Raw genomic sequence first — 12,013 nt, 5'->3', positions numbered from 1 at the left:
CCGCAAGTGTCCGCATGCGTACGGCGGTGGCAATTTGACGCCTCTAAAATTGCAACATGTTGCTTTAGCCGCGCCCCGCCGCACACCAAGAAGCGACGCATGCGTCAACAAACGCATACAAACGCATGTACCTGCGTCCACAACGTTAGAGATAGGAAAACACGGCGCCTGCGTCAGAAAATCTGCGGACACAACCACAAATGTGAAACCGGCCTTAGATGGAGGCCGCTCTGCTCATTCAGCACTAGGATCACCCCTGAATCTAGCGCTTTTGGAAACTCCCATCTGTAATATCACTAAGATCTTCAAAACATCTGGGGGGATCCAATCACTTAATGGGGGGAATTGTTCTACTCTTTACAACGTTACCTGTTCTTAAAGGAGCAACAGCAGCAGACTACCGAATACCTGTCAGCAGAGCAGAGTCCTGCATACACTGAGGCCCCGATCATGTGACCCCTGACTCCTCCCCTCCTGTGACCTCATCACAGGTCCTGTGCGCACAGAGCAGCCATATATGTGGAGTCTGCGGGTGGAGATGGGTGCTGGAGATTCCCCATTACTGGGCACGGGAACATTAACCCTTTCAGACTCTTTTGAAGTGGTGTGAACAGTGACGTAACAGCTGTGGACAGAATGCAGCTTCGCCGGTTCCCGGCTCCACATTAGACCCATTCAGACAACTGCAGGATGAGAGGACAGAAGCCCAGAGAAGTTCTCCCACAATGTGATTCTTTCTCTCCTCGCTCCGCTCCAGCACAGTAATGTAGACACTAGTGATGAGGGAGCCGCACTCCACTACTCCATCAGGCACCAGGAGCGCGGACAAGCTTGTTAATCGATTACCGCAGGTGATGGAGCGCCATGCTCGAGTGCCCAGCCAATAGCCATGCGGGGATTGCCCCCATACACGGTGATGCTGGGGCCATGTTGGCTCCTGACATTACTGTGACTGTCCGGCCTCATCACGTTTTCGGGTTTATAGAAGACCCAGTGTCGCGATGCTCGGCACACCGTCCTCAGGAGGCCGCTCAGGGACAGTGGTTATAGGAGGGAGCGCTTAGATTATTGTCAGCCCCCTAAGTATTATAAAGTTGTATCCTTTAGTGTCTTCCATGTGGCCCTATAGGGAGTATTTAACCCCTTCACCCCGAAGCCTGTTTTCACCTTCCTGACCGGGCCAATATTTTCAATTCTGACCGCTGTCATTTTATGATATAACTCTGGACGCTTCAATACATCCTAGTGATTCTGAGACTGTTTTCTTCATGTCATGTTTGTTCTTCATGATAGTCCTAAAATTTCTTCAATATGACGTTTATTTGTGAAAAAATTGGAAATTTGTCGAAAAGTTTGAAAACTTTGCAATTTTCAAACTTTGAATTCTTGTGCCCTTAAATCAGAGAGATATGTCACACAAAGTAGTTAATAAATAACATTTCCCACATGTCTACTTTACAGCAGCACAATTTTGGAACCAAAATTTTGTTTTGTTAGGAAGTTATAAGGGTTAAAAGTAGGCCAGCGATTTCTCATTTTTACAACAGAATTTTCAAAGCCATTTTTCTAGGGACCACCTCACATTTGAAGTGATTTTGAGGGGCCTATATGACAGAAAATACCCAAAAGTGACACCATTCTAAAAACTGCACCCCTCAAGGTGTTCAAAATTACATTCAAGAAGTTTATTAACCCTTCAAGTGCTTCACAGGAACTGAAGCAACGTAAGAAAAAAAATGAACATTTAGCTTTTTAGTCACAAAAATTATCTTTTAGCCCCAATTTTTTTTTATTTTATCAAGGATAACAGGAGAAGTGGACCACAAAAGTTGTTGATCAATTTCTCCTGAGTATGCCAATACCCTATATGTGGGGGAAAACTAGTGTTTGGGCGCACGGCAGGTCTCGGAAAGGAATAAGCACTATTTGACTTTTTGAAAGCAGACCTAGCTGGAATTGAGAGCGGATGCCACGTTTGAAGAGCACCTGATGTGCCTAAACAGTGGAAACCCCTCACAAGGGACCCCATTTTGGAAACTAGACCCCTAAAGGAACTTACCTAGATGTGTAGTGAGCACTTTGAACCCTCAGGTACTTCACTGGAGTTTATAACGTAGAGCCATGAAAACCAGAATCTAAATTTTTTCCGAAACTAATCTTTTAGGCTCAATTTTTTTTCACAAGGTTATCAGGAGAAAATGGACCAGGAACATTGTTGTCCAGTTTCTCCTAAGTACGCCGATACCCCATATGTGAAGGAAAACAACTGTTTGGGCACATGTCAGGGCTCAGAATGGAAGGAGTGACGTTTTGGAATTCAGACTTTGATGGAATGGTATAATGCATAAGATGTTTGGAGTACATCAGCTTATAAAACTTTGTTGTGTCAACAGGATAAAAACAAATGTTATTAATTTGTGGACGTGTAGCACACTTTGAAGCAACCCATAATTCAAATACCAGGTTTCTCAGGGCAGGTGTCACAATGGTAAATTGTGTCCTCTTGAATTCCACTCTTGAGGCATACTCTGCTCTGCTTTTGTGATCTTTCATCGCTGTTTGGGGAACCAGTCCTGGAAAATGTTGACCAGGGACAATACAGACAGTATCAATTTCAGAAGTTCTGGGACCCAGTAGTGCAAATTTAAAAATGGCTATATTTCAGTCCATATTTAAATGTATAGAATGAATTCTATATATTACAGAGCTGCATTTCTGGTCAAATAGTTACAGACCGAGACAATGCTCATCTTGAGAACTATTGTTTATTACCTGAAACCATTTCACTTCACAAACAGTTCTATGTTTATCTATATTTGTTGTTTGTCATTGTAAAACATTAAGGTTTTTTTAACCTCTGTCTATGGTGGTTTTATCTAAAACCATGTGGCTTTTATATTGTAAGGGTTTATGACCCATTGTCTGATGATGCCATGTTATCAGTTTCATCCAATCTTGAAAGCCGGCCATTGGAAGGGTGGGATGAAGCTAAAGTTACACATAAGTGCAATTTAGTATATTAGGCCAGAGAAACATGACTAAGACAGAAGCACAACTTGGATACCTGCACACATGTACAGTGTTGTGATACCTGCATAATTGGGGACGCCCACGCAGTGTTGTGAATCTCCCAGGGGTCTCTGTCTTGGTGTTGCTTCTTTGATATTCCAGACGGATGATGTTTAAAAGCCTCTTGGTGATTGATGATGTGAGTATACTGTATATAGTTAATCTTTATATACCTAATCATTATATGTTTTCAATCTTGACTTATGGATATGGGACGGACCCCCACTCCATCTTAAAACCACCATAACTACAGTAAACCTAGGCACTAGAATAAATACACAACAAGTTATTTTGGTTGTCAAAATGGCCACAGCTTTATTTAAATCACAGGATTAAAACAATCACAGTAGGAGTCAGGTGAAGTGCTAGTACATTGGGATTCACAAGTACTGTGATATCCCCAGCTGTCTATAATAATAATAAAGTAACTTGGAACTCAACTGAGTTGTCCTTTTTAAGTGAAGTTTTTATTTATGTGCAGTCCTACAAAAAGATGTTTCGGCCTACACTTAAGTGTTATTAAGTTATTAGTTAAGTTATTAAGTGTAGTTACTTGATACATGAACTATTGTGCCCCTGTGTATCTGGCCTGGATGCCCCAATTATATATGCCACCCTGGGTAGAAAGCACACCCCAGAATGCCACATGCCTAGGCTACTGGTAGCAAATTTGACCTATCAAATATGTGAAATTGAGACTATTTCCTGTCACATTGCAGTGGAAGCATCCGCGACCAATACAGGCGGGAACGTCAGCAGCGGTCCAGGAGTGGTGATGCGGGCCACATAAAGAGGAAATACATCTATTATGACCGCCTTATTCCTCGCCCCTATTCTGGATCTGAGACCGTAAGTAGATACCTCACACCACATTACACAGATACTTTACAGGGCCAAAAAAAATGGATTTATTTTTGGCTCTGTTCTATTTCATAACAGAACTCAGTCCAACCTTACGTAGAGAGGAACTGGCTCAGATACCAAGCCCATCATAGATCCTGGGTCTGTAGGGGATGAGGTGGCTGACCCATCTTTTCCCCTCCAAGAAGCATGGGTGAAGATTCCTCTCAGGAAAACCTAGTGCCTGCGCCACAAACCCCACCACGAGGACCACATCCATAAGCAGGACTGTCTGCTGCTACACCATCAGCCATACAGGAGGAGCAGGGCAACATGAGCGGCAGCCCAGCTGGCCAGATCCGGGGCTCCCCACAGCCTGCTGGACCATCCCGGCAAGGAAGAAGGCGCCATATCCCTGCCCAAGATACCCGTACCAATGTGGACACAGGGGTACTTAACTATCTGGCAAGAGTCAATAATGATGATGGCGAGGAGGCATACTCACGCAGCCTGGCCCTTTATCTTCGTGCCCTTTCCCGTGAGGTGAGGCTCCATATTCGAGGATGTTTTCAGATCCTGCTTGATGCAAGCACACACCCCAATACCTCATATGAGTTATTTGAATATCTGGAGAGGTGGCAGCTTTCACCCAGAAATCTAATGCGCCTTAGACACCCCACACACATGCTTGCTCAAGCAGGCTCTAAGGATCCTCAAATACGTGGGCCTACACCTCACCCCCTTCCTCCCCCTACCCAACCTTTCCAACAGCAGCCACATATGTCTGGCTCTAGCCAACCTCACCAATATGGCCACTTGTTCCCACCCAGTGTTGGAGGCTGGTCCCAACCTGGTTGGGGACGACATGGCTATATTGGTGGGTATGAGACATGGGCCTACCAGCCCCAACAAGATGCCGCTCTCCAGTATCACTCTGGCCAGTACCAAGCACAATCCCAGGAGGCAGTACACTACCCACATCATGGGCAACAGTATGCCCCCACACAGGGCGATGGCCAAGTTGGGCAAAGTAGCCAGCAGCAAACACAGGCTGGTCTTCCGCCTTCTCCTCCCCCGATGTACCAAAATTTATAATGCCATTTTCTTATTGCCTAATGGTATTTTGTTTTATATGTCCGAAAATGTTAATTGTACCCAATTTTCACATCTGTACAAAGGCCAATTTGGCCCATTCCCACATTTCTCATATGGCAATAATATGTTTTGCTTAAAAAAAAAAAAAAAAAAAAGGCAAAAGTAAACATTTGTCTACTACATTTTACTTCTGTCTCAATTCTAAAAAAAGGTGTCAGCATACTAACATACGCTTACCAATGCAGTTAAACAGTCATAGAATCAGAAGGGGTAGAAATATATATATATATATATATATATATATATATATATATATATATAGACACACATAAACCACAAAATTATAACATAGATACAGCATGCTCATGCCAAGAAGATTAACCCTCAGGTGACAAAGTAATTTGTGAAAATATCACGCACTTTGAGCCCAGAAAGCGGTCTATGTTGAGGGTTGATAGGTGGTCTCGCCCTACGCACATTGTCCGACCCACGCACAACACCAGCAGATGAGGAACAATCATGTATCCTGGTGGTTATGAAGAACCGCACAGGCTTTAACAACTTCATTAACATTTTGTTCACTCAGCTGAATGGCAGACTGGAGTACCCGCCATTTGGCACAAAGAATGCCAAAGGAACACGCCACCAGTCGCCGAGCACGTGATAGGCGCAAGTTAAAAATTCTGCGCCGGTGGTCCAGGTTGCGCCGGGGATATGGCCTCATGACATTGCGCATTAACTGAAACGCCTCATCTGCCACAAGGACATAAGGGACTGATTCTTTAGTGGAGCCTGGTAGCTGGCGTGGTGGTGGTAGATCCAACTGGTTGGTGCGTAGCCGCCGACCCATAATGGAAGTATTGAAGACTCTAGAGTCCCCCATCCTTCCATAGGCCCCAAAGTCAACAATTATAAACTTGTATTGAGGGTCGGCCAGAGCCAACAATACAACAGAAAAGTATTGTTTATAATTGAAGAATTGGGAGCCAGAGTTCGGTGGCTTACGCACCCGGATATGTTTGCCATCAAGGGCCCCAATACAATTAGGAAACTGGCATTCCTCCTCAAAGTCCCTTGGTATCCTCAACCAGTCTTCCATCCTGGGCTCGGGCATGACGAGTTAATGTAGTCTTGACCATATTTCACTACAACTCATGGTGGAGGGCGGCATATGACAGGCCAGTGGACAGGAAGCTGAAGAACAACAGAAATGGAACATTTTAGAATGCACAAATTAACAAAAAACCAGGTACATACATACCAAACTTGTTAGTGATTCAGATCTGCTAACACACATATATTTGGTCACACAATGACTAAGTGATATTCAGTACATATTACACATAACATTCTCATCTGTAAGTTTAAATATATCTGGAATAAGATGAGGGCATTAAACTTAGTCCATGAAGCAATAAATACATACTTTGGGCAACACATCATGACCATAGAGAATGTGGTTGTGTAGTACATACCGTATTGTGAGTAGAAGTCGCTCCTCTGCAGATATAGCTTTGCGCATCCTTGTGTCCTGAAAGGTTATCCCAGGGCGCACTGTCTCCAAGAGTCGATCAAATGTGGCAATGCTCATGCAACAGCATTAGTAGAATTTAACAGGATGCTCCCGCAGAGAAGAATAGAGGCGGTGAAACTGACCTCTTGTGAGTCGTTGCCTCAAAAGTGGATGGACCCACATGCGTCTCCTACTCCGCGGATCCACTATCACTGGGTATGGTTGACCAAAGCGGTGTGACAAAAGCCAGTTGAAGAGAACCTGCTCAGTTGTGTTGAAACTCAGACTGTCTGCCATGTTGCACATACAACACCAACACACCTCATGAAGGCAAGGTCACAAATGGACAGAATGGAGGCAGTCACCTGTTCCTGAGCCAATAAATAGGCTAATGATTTAAATAGTTAGCAGGCCTCAAAACCGTTAAATGTCCATTTTGCAAGCCTGCGAGAAAATCTCGCCATACGGATTACATACGCATGCTGACATGCGCAAAATACGCGACCACACCTTGCTTACGGATGACATACAGAGCACTATTTAGGGGCCATTCATCCGTATTACGCATGTAAACTACGGACCGTATTTTGCGTCGGTTAGTGTGACACCGGCCTAACAGCCCCTCTGCCTGCTCCCGGAATGCTGTGATGTTTGATCGCAGTGCTCCGGGGGTTAAAGTGCCGGGAGCAGTCCGTGACCGCTTATGGCACTTAGTGCCGAGTGTCAGCTATGAGAATCAGCTGACACCAAGCCGCAATCAGCCACGCTCCCCCCGTGAGGTGGCTGATCGCATATGACATACTATCCTGTCCATGGGCATTAAGGCCCAGGGCACATGGACGGGATAGTACGTCATATATCAGAAAGGGAATGGGTTTTTGTACTCCTTTTGTTCTTTTATGTATGAATTTATAAACTGCGGTAGCAAAGGTGTGGTATACAAGGCTACGTGTGACTGTGGCATAGAGTATGAGAGAAAGACGATCAGGGAATTTAAAGCAGAAAAGGTGACTACATGGAGATATCCAACACAAGGGATACACCCACATCATGTCATATTAATAACGGCCACAGTGGCAAAATTATAAATTTATGGGTATTGAGAGAGTCCATAAACCACTCAGCAGAGGTCACTGGGATAGATTGATCCTGCAAAAAGAAACAAGATGGACCTTTTACCTTAAAACTCTTGTCCCCGGAGGCCTGAATGACCAACTTAATTCTGAATGCTTTGTCTTAATGTCCATGAACGGGATAGTATGTCATACGTGATCAGCCATGCTCACGGGGCTGTGATTCTCACAGCTGACACCCGGCACTAAGTGCAAGAGCGCTCCCGGCACTTTAACCCCAGAACACTGCGATCAAATATGATCGCAGCGTTCTGGGAGCAAGCACAGGGGCTGTCAGCTGAGAGCCCCTCTGCCTTTGGATCGGAGACCCCGCGGCATGACGCAGGGTCCCGATCGCTGCCATAGAGAGCCGATGTCGTAATAATGACATCCGGGTCTCCAAAACTGAGAGACTTCCTGTCATGCGCAGTGCATGTCAGGAAGTCTCTCAGGTTAGTGCATAGAAGTTGAAGCGCTGACAACTTCTATAGCATGCAGATCTGCATGCTATAGAAGCGATCAGCCTGCACAAAATGAATGTCCCATAGTGGGACAAGGTGTAAAAGTAAGAATTAAATAAAAAAATGTTTTAAATCTCGAAAATATTTTAATAAATAATAAAAGATCAATATTCATTCCATCAATAAATATTTAAATTAAAAAAATATCTAAACAATAAAAGTATACATATTTAGTATCACCCGGTCGGTAACAACCCGACCTATAAAACTATCCCACTAGTTAACCCCTTTAGTGAACACCATTAAAAAAACAAGTAAAAAAACCCCAATGCTTTGTCATCATACCGCCAAACAAAAAGTGGTATAACGCGATCAAAAAGACGGATATAAATAAACATGGTACTGCTGAAAACGTCATCTTGTCCAGCAAAAAGCAAGCCACCATACAGCATCATCAGCACAAAAATAAAAAAGGTATAGCTCTCAGTATAAAGCGATGCAAAAATAATTATTTTTTATATAAAAGTTTTTATTGTATAAAAGTGCCAAACATAAAAAAAAAGACATAAATGAGGTATCGCTGTCATCATACTGACCCAAAGAATAACACTGCTTTATCAATTTTACCACATGCTGAATGGTATAAATGCCCCCCCAAAAGAAATTCAAGAATTGTTGGTTTTTGTTCATTCTGCCTCCCAAAAATCGGAATAAAAAGCGATCAAAAAATGTCATGTGCCCGAAAATGGCACCAATAAAAACATCAACTCGTCCCACAAAAAACAAGACCTCACTTGACTCTGTGGGCCAAAGTATGGAAAAATTATAGCTCTCAAAATGTGGTGATGCAAAGACTATCTGTTGCAATAAAAAGCGTCTTTTAGTGTGCGACAGCTGCCAAACATAAAAACTTGCTATAAAAAACCACTAGAAATAGTAAATCAAACCCCCCTTTATCACCCGCTTAGTTAGAGAAAAATAAAGAGTGTATTTATTTCCATTTTCCCTTTAGGGTTAGGGCTAAAGTTAGGGTTGGGGCTAAGGTTACTGTTAAAGCTAGGACTAGGATTAAGGTTGGAATTAGGGTTGCGGTTGGATAAGGGTTAAGGGTGTGTTAGGGTTAGGTTTGTGGTTAGGATTATTGTTAGGGTTGGGTTAGGGATAGGGGTGTGTTGGGGTTAGGGTTGGAGTTAGAGTTTGGGGTTTCCACTTTTTGGGCACATCAGGGACTCTTCAAACATGACATGCGTCTGATCTCAATTCCAGCCAATTCTGCGTTGAAAAAGTCAAACGGTGCTCCTTCCCTTCCGAGCTCTGCCGTGCGCCCAAACAGTGGTTTAAACCCCACATATGGGGTATCAGCATACTCAGGACAAATTGCAAAACAACTTTTGGGGTCCAATTTCTCCTGTTACTCTTGGTAAAATAAAGCAAATTGGATCTGAAGTAAATTTTTGGTGAAAAAAAGTTAAATGTTCATTTTTTTTTTAATCATTCCAAAAATTTCTGTGAAGCACCTGGAGGGTTAATAAACTTCTTAAATGTGGTTTTGAGCACCTTGAGGGGTGCAGTTTTTAGAATGGTGTCACTTTTGGGTATTTTCTATCATAAAGACCCCTCAAAGTGACTTCAAATGTGATGTGGTCCCTAAAAAAACGGTGTTGTAAAAATGAGAAATCACTGGTCAACTTTTAACCCTTATAAGTTCCTAACAAAAAAAAATTAGGTTCCAAAATTGTGCTGATGTAAACATGTGGGAAATGTTATTTATTAAGTACTTTGTGTGACATATTTCTCTGTTTAAAGGGCATGAAAATTCAAAGTTAGAAAATTGCGAAATTTTCTAAATTTTTCGCCAAATTTCTGATTTTATCACGCATCAACGCAAGTCATATCAAAGACATTTTACCACTATCATGAAGTACAATATATCATGAGAAAACAACGTCTTAATCACCAGGATCCTTGGAAGCGTTCCAGAGTTATTACCTCATAAAGGGACGGTAAAAATTGGCCTGGTCATTAACATGCAAACCACCCTTGGGGGTAAGTAAAGGGGTTAAAATTTACAAAAAATTCATTTATTATTAAATTATCAGAACATCATGTTTAAATAACATGAAACTTCAACATAAGGACGTAGCATTAAATTAAAGCGAGCTGCCACTATTGCTATAATTAGACTGAAAGTCAAAATTCATTGACAAATATAGTGCCATCAGAAATGGTCTTACCCATATAGGTCTTTGTGCGCCATCAGACCACGCAGCCCCTTCTTTAACGTGCGTTTTGTGTGGGCTTCCTCACAATTTTATGCTACATCCTTATGTTGAAGTTCCAACCATATTTGCCAGATTGCAGTAGAGTTATTCAATGCAGTTTATAAATTCTCTGATCATATTGTTTACCTGTGGCGTTATTCATTAAGACCTTACCAGGCATGACGCATGATGGGGGAAAAGGTCACACAGTGACCCCATCTGAGACATCCCTTAACATCTCTAGACAGCCATGTATTTGTGACTGGTTTCATGAAGGATCTATTCATACTGATTGGGTCCTTGTTTTATCGGTCCTTTCAAGATTCTCAAACAGATGCTGTAGACTACAAGCTCAAGCTCCCTGCATTTTTACGTATCCAAACTCATAACATATCTTTCTTCAAGCCTTTCCTCTTTAGCTACTTCTTCAAGGACCTGGGAACCACTCCTGCTCCAGTAATGTCTGAAGATGTTTTCGAGGTAGAGAAGAGAATATTCTGGCCACTGAAAGGGTAAAAGGAAAAAACTTTTTCTTGTGGATTGGAAGGGGTTAGGTCCTGAGGGGAGGTTGTGTGAGCCCAAGGAGAACATCAATGCCCCTCTTCATACGGAGAGATTACTTTCTTACGAACTTGAAAACAAGGTAAAGGGCTACAGTAGCGTTGGCGTCCCAACACAATTCCCATCCTCCTTTCCCAGTAGAGACACTGAATCACTCACCATATCGGCCCTCGCTTCCTCCTGCTGCTGCGGTCTCCCGGGATCTGGCAAATCCCCGGGCACTGCATAGTCCTAAAGTGTCCCCAGCCAAAGGCTGGGAGATACTTTTTATTTAAGGCACCTCCACCTGTTGCGAGATTCCTGAGCAACATGTTCTCTCAGTTTGTCTAAATGCTTGCTGGTTGTCAGGTCCCCCTTTTACCTGTACCTGCCTTCCTGTATACCAGTGGTGCCTGCCAGTACCTGTTGTTTCTGTCTATCAGACATGCCTGCCTGCACCTGCTGTGCCTGCCAGTATCTGCTGTTGCTGTAAACGAACCATGCCTGCAAGTACCTGCTGTGCCTGTATACCAACAGTGTGAGCCTACACCTGCCATTCCTGGATACCAGTCGAGCCTGCCTGCACCTGATATTCGTGGATACCAGTTGAGCCTGCCTGCACCTGCTATTCCTGGATACCAGTCGTGCCTGCCTATACAAGCCATGCCTGCCTATGCAAGCTGTGCCTTCCCATTCCAGCTTCCTATCCTTTTTGGGGTCAGCTGACGTGTGCCCGAGGTCTGTCCTGAAGTAGCACCTGGCATCCAACTGGAGTCAAGTCTAACCACACCATCAGGGGCTCTAAAGAAGAGTCAGGTGTGCGTCTAGTCACACCCCTCCAAGCTTGCTTAGGTCCACTGCACATTGGTTACACTACCACGTACATTACACACACACAGATCTACTACATATGCACATTTGGATACACAAACACTGCATAGACATTACCCCATTTTGCAGTTCCTTCCAAGTCCTGTGATTGATTACATGATCTGAAAGCTTCTTCAGCTAGTCCCGTGGAAGGTTCTTCAGCTTCTTACTCAGGACGTGCAGCTTCTGTGCAGCTCCCGGTACCTTCTTCTCCTGCTCTCCACCAATCAGTTAGATTAGTGTGGGGCTGGA

General features: G+C 43.5%; 1 protein-coding gene and 1 long non-coding RNA gene across 2 annotated transcripts in view; one reads left to right on the top strand and one right to left on the bottom strand.

Annotated features, from left to right (window-relative positions):
• LOC141073007 (uncharacterized) overlaps positions 1–12,013 on the bottom strand; it is an 85,847-nt gene that overhangs the window by 18,683 nt on the left and 55,151 nt on the right. The gene's annotated exons all lie outside the window — the stretch shown is intronic.
• LOC141073013 (uncharacterized) lies at positions 508–5,160 on the top strand. Its single transcript, XR_012226932.1, has 3 exons — positions 508–851; positions 3,789–3,918; positions 4,009–5,160. It is a non-coding gene; the product is annotated as an uncharacterized lncRNA (long non-coding RNA).

This window comes from Dendrobates tinctorius, unplaced genomic scaffold, assembly GCF_039654945.1.
Source record: "Dendrobates tinctorius isolate UK_male_01 unplaced genomic scaffold, ASM3965494v1 ptg000294l, whole genome shotgun sequence".
NCBI lineage: Eukaryota > Metazoa > Chordata > Amphibia > Anura > Dendrobatidae > Dendrobates > Dendrobates tinctorius.
Note: the sequence above shows the minus strand (reverse complement) of the source record. Positions and strands in the feature narration are given on the sequence as shown.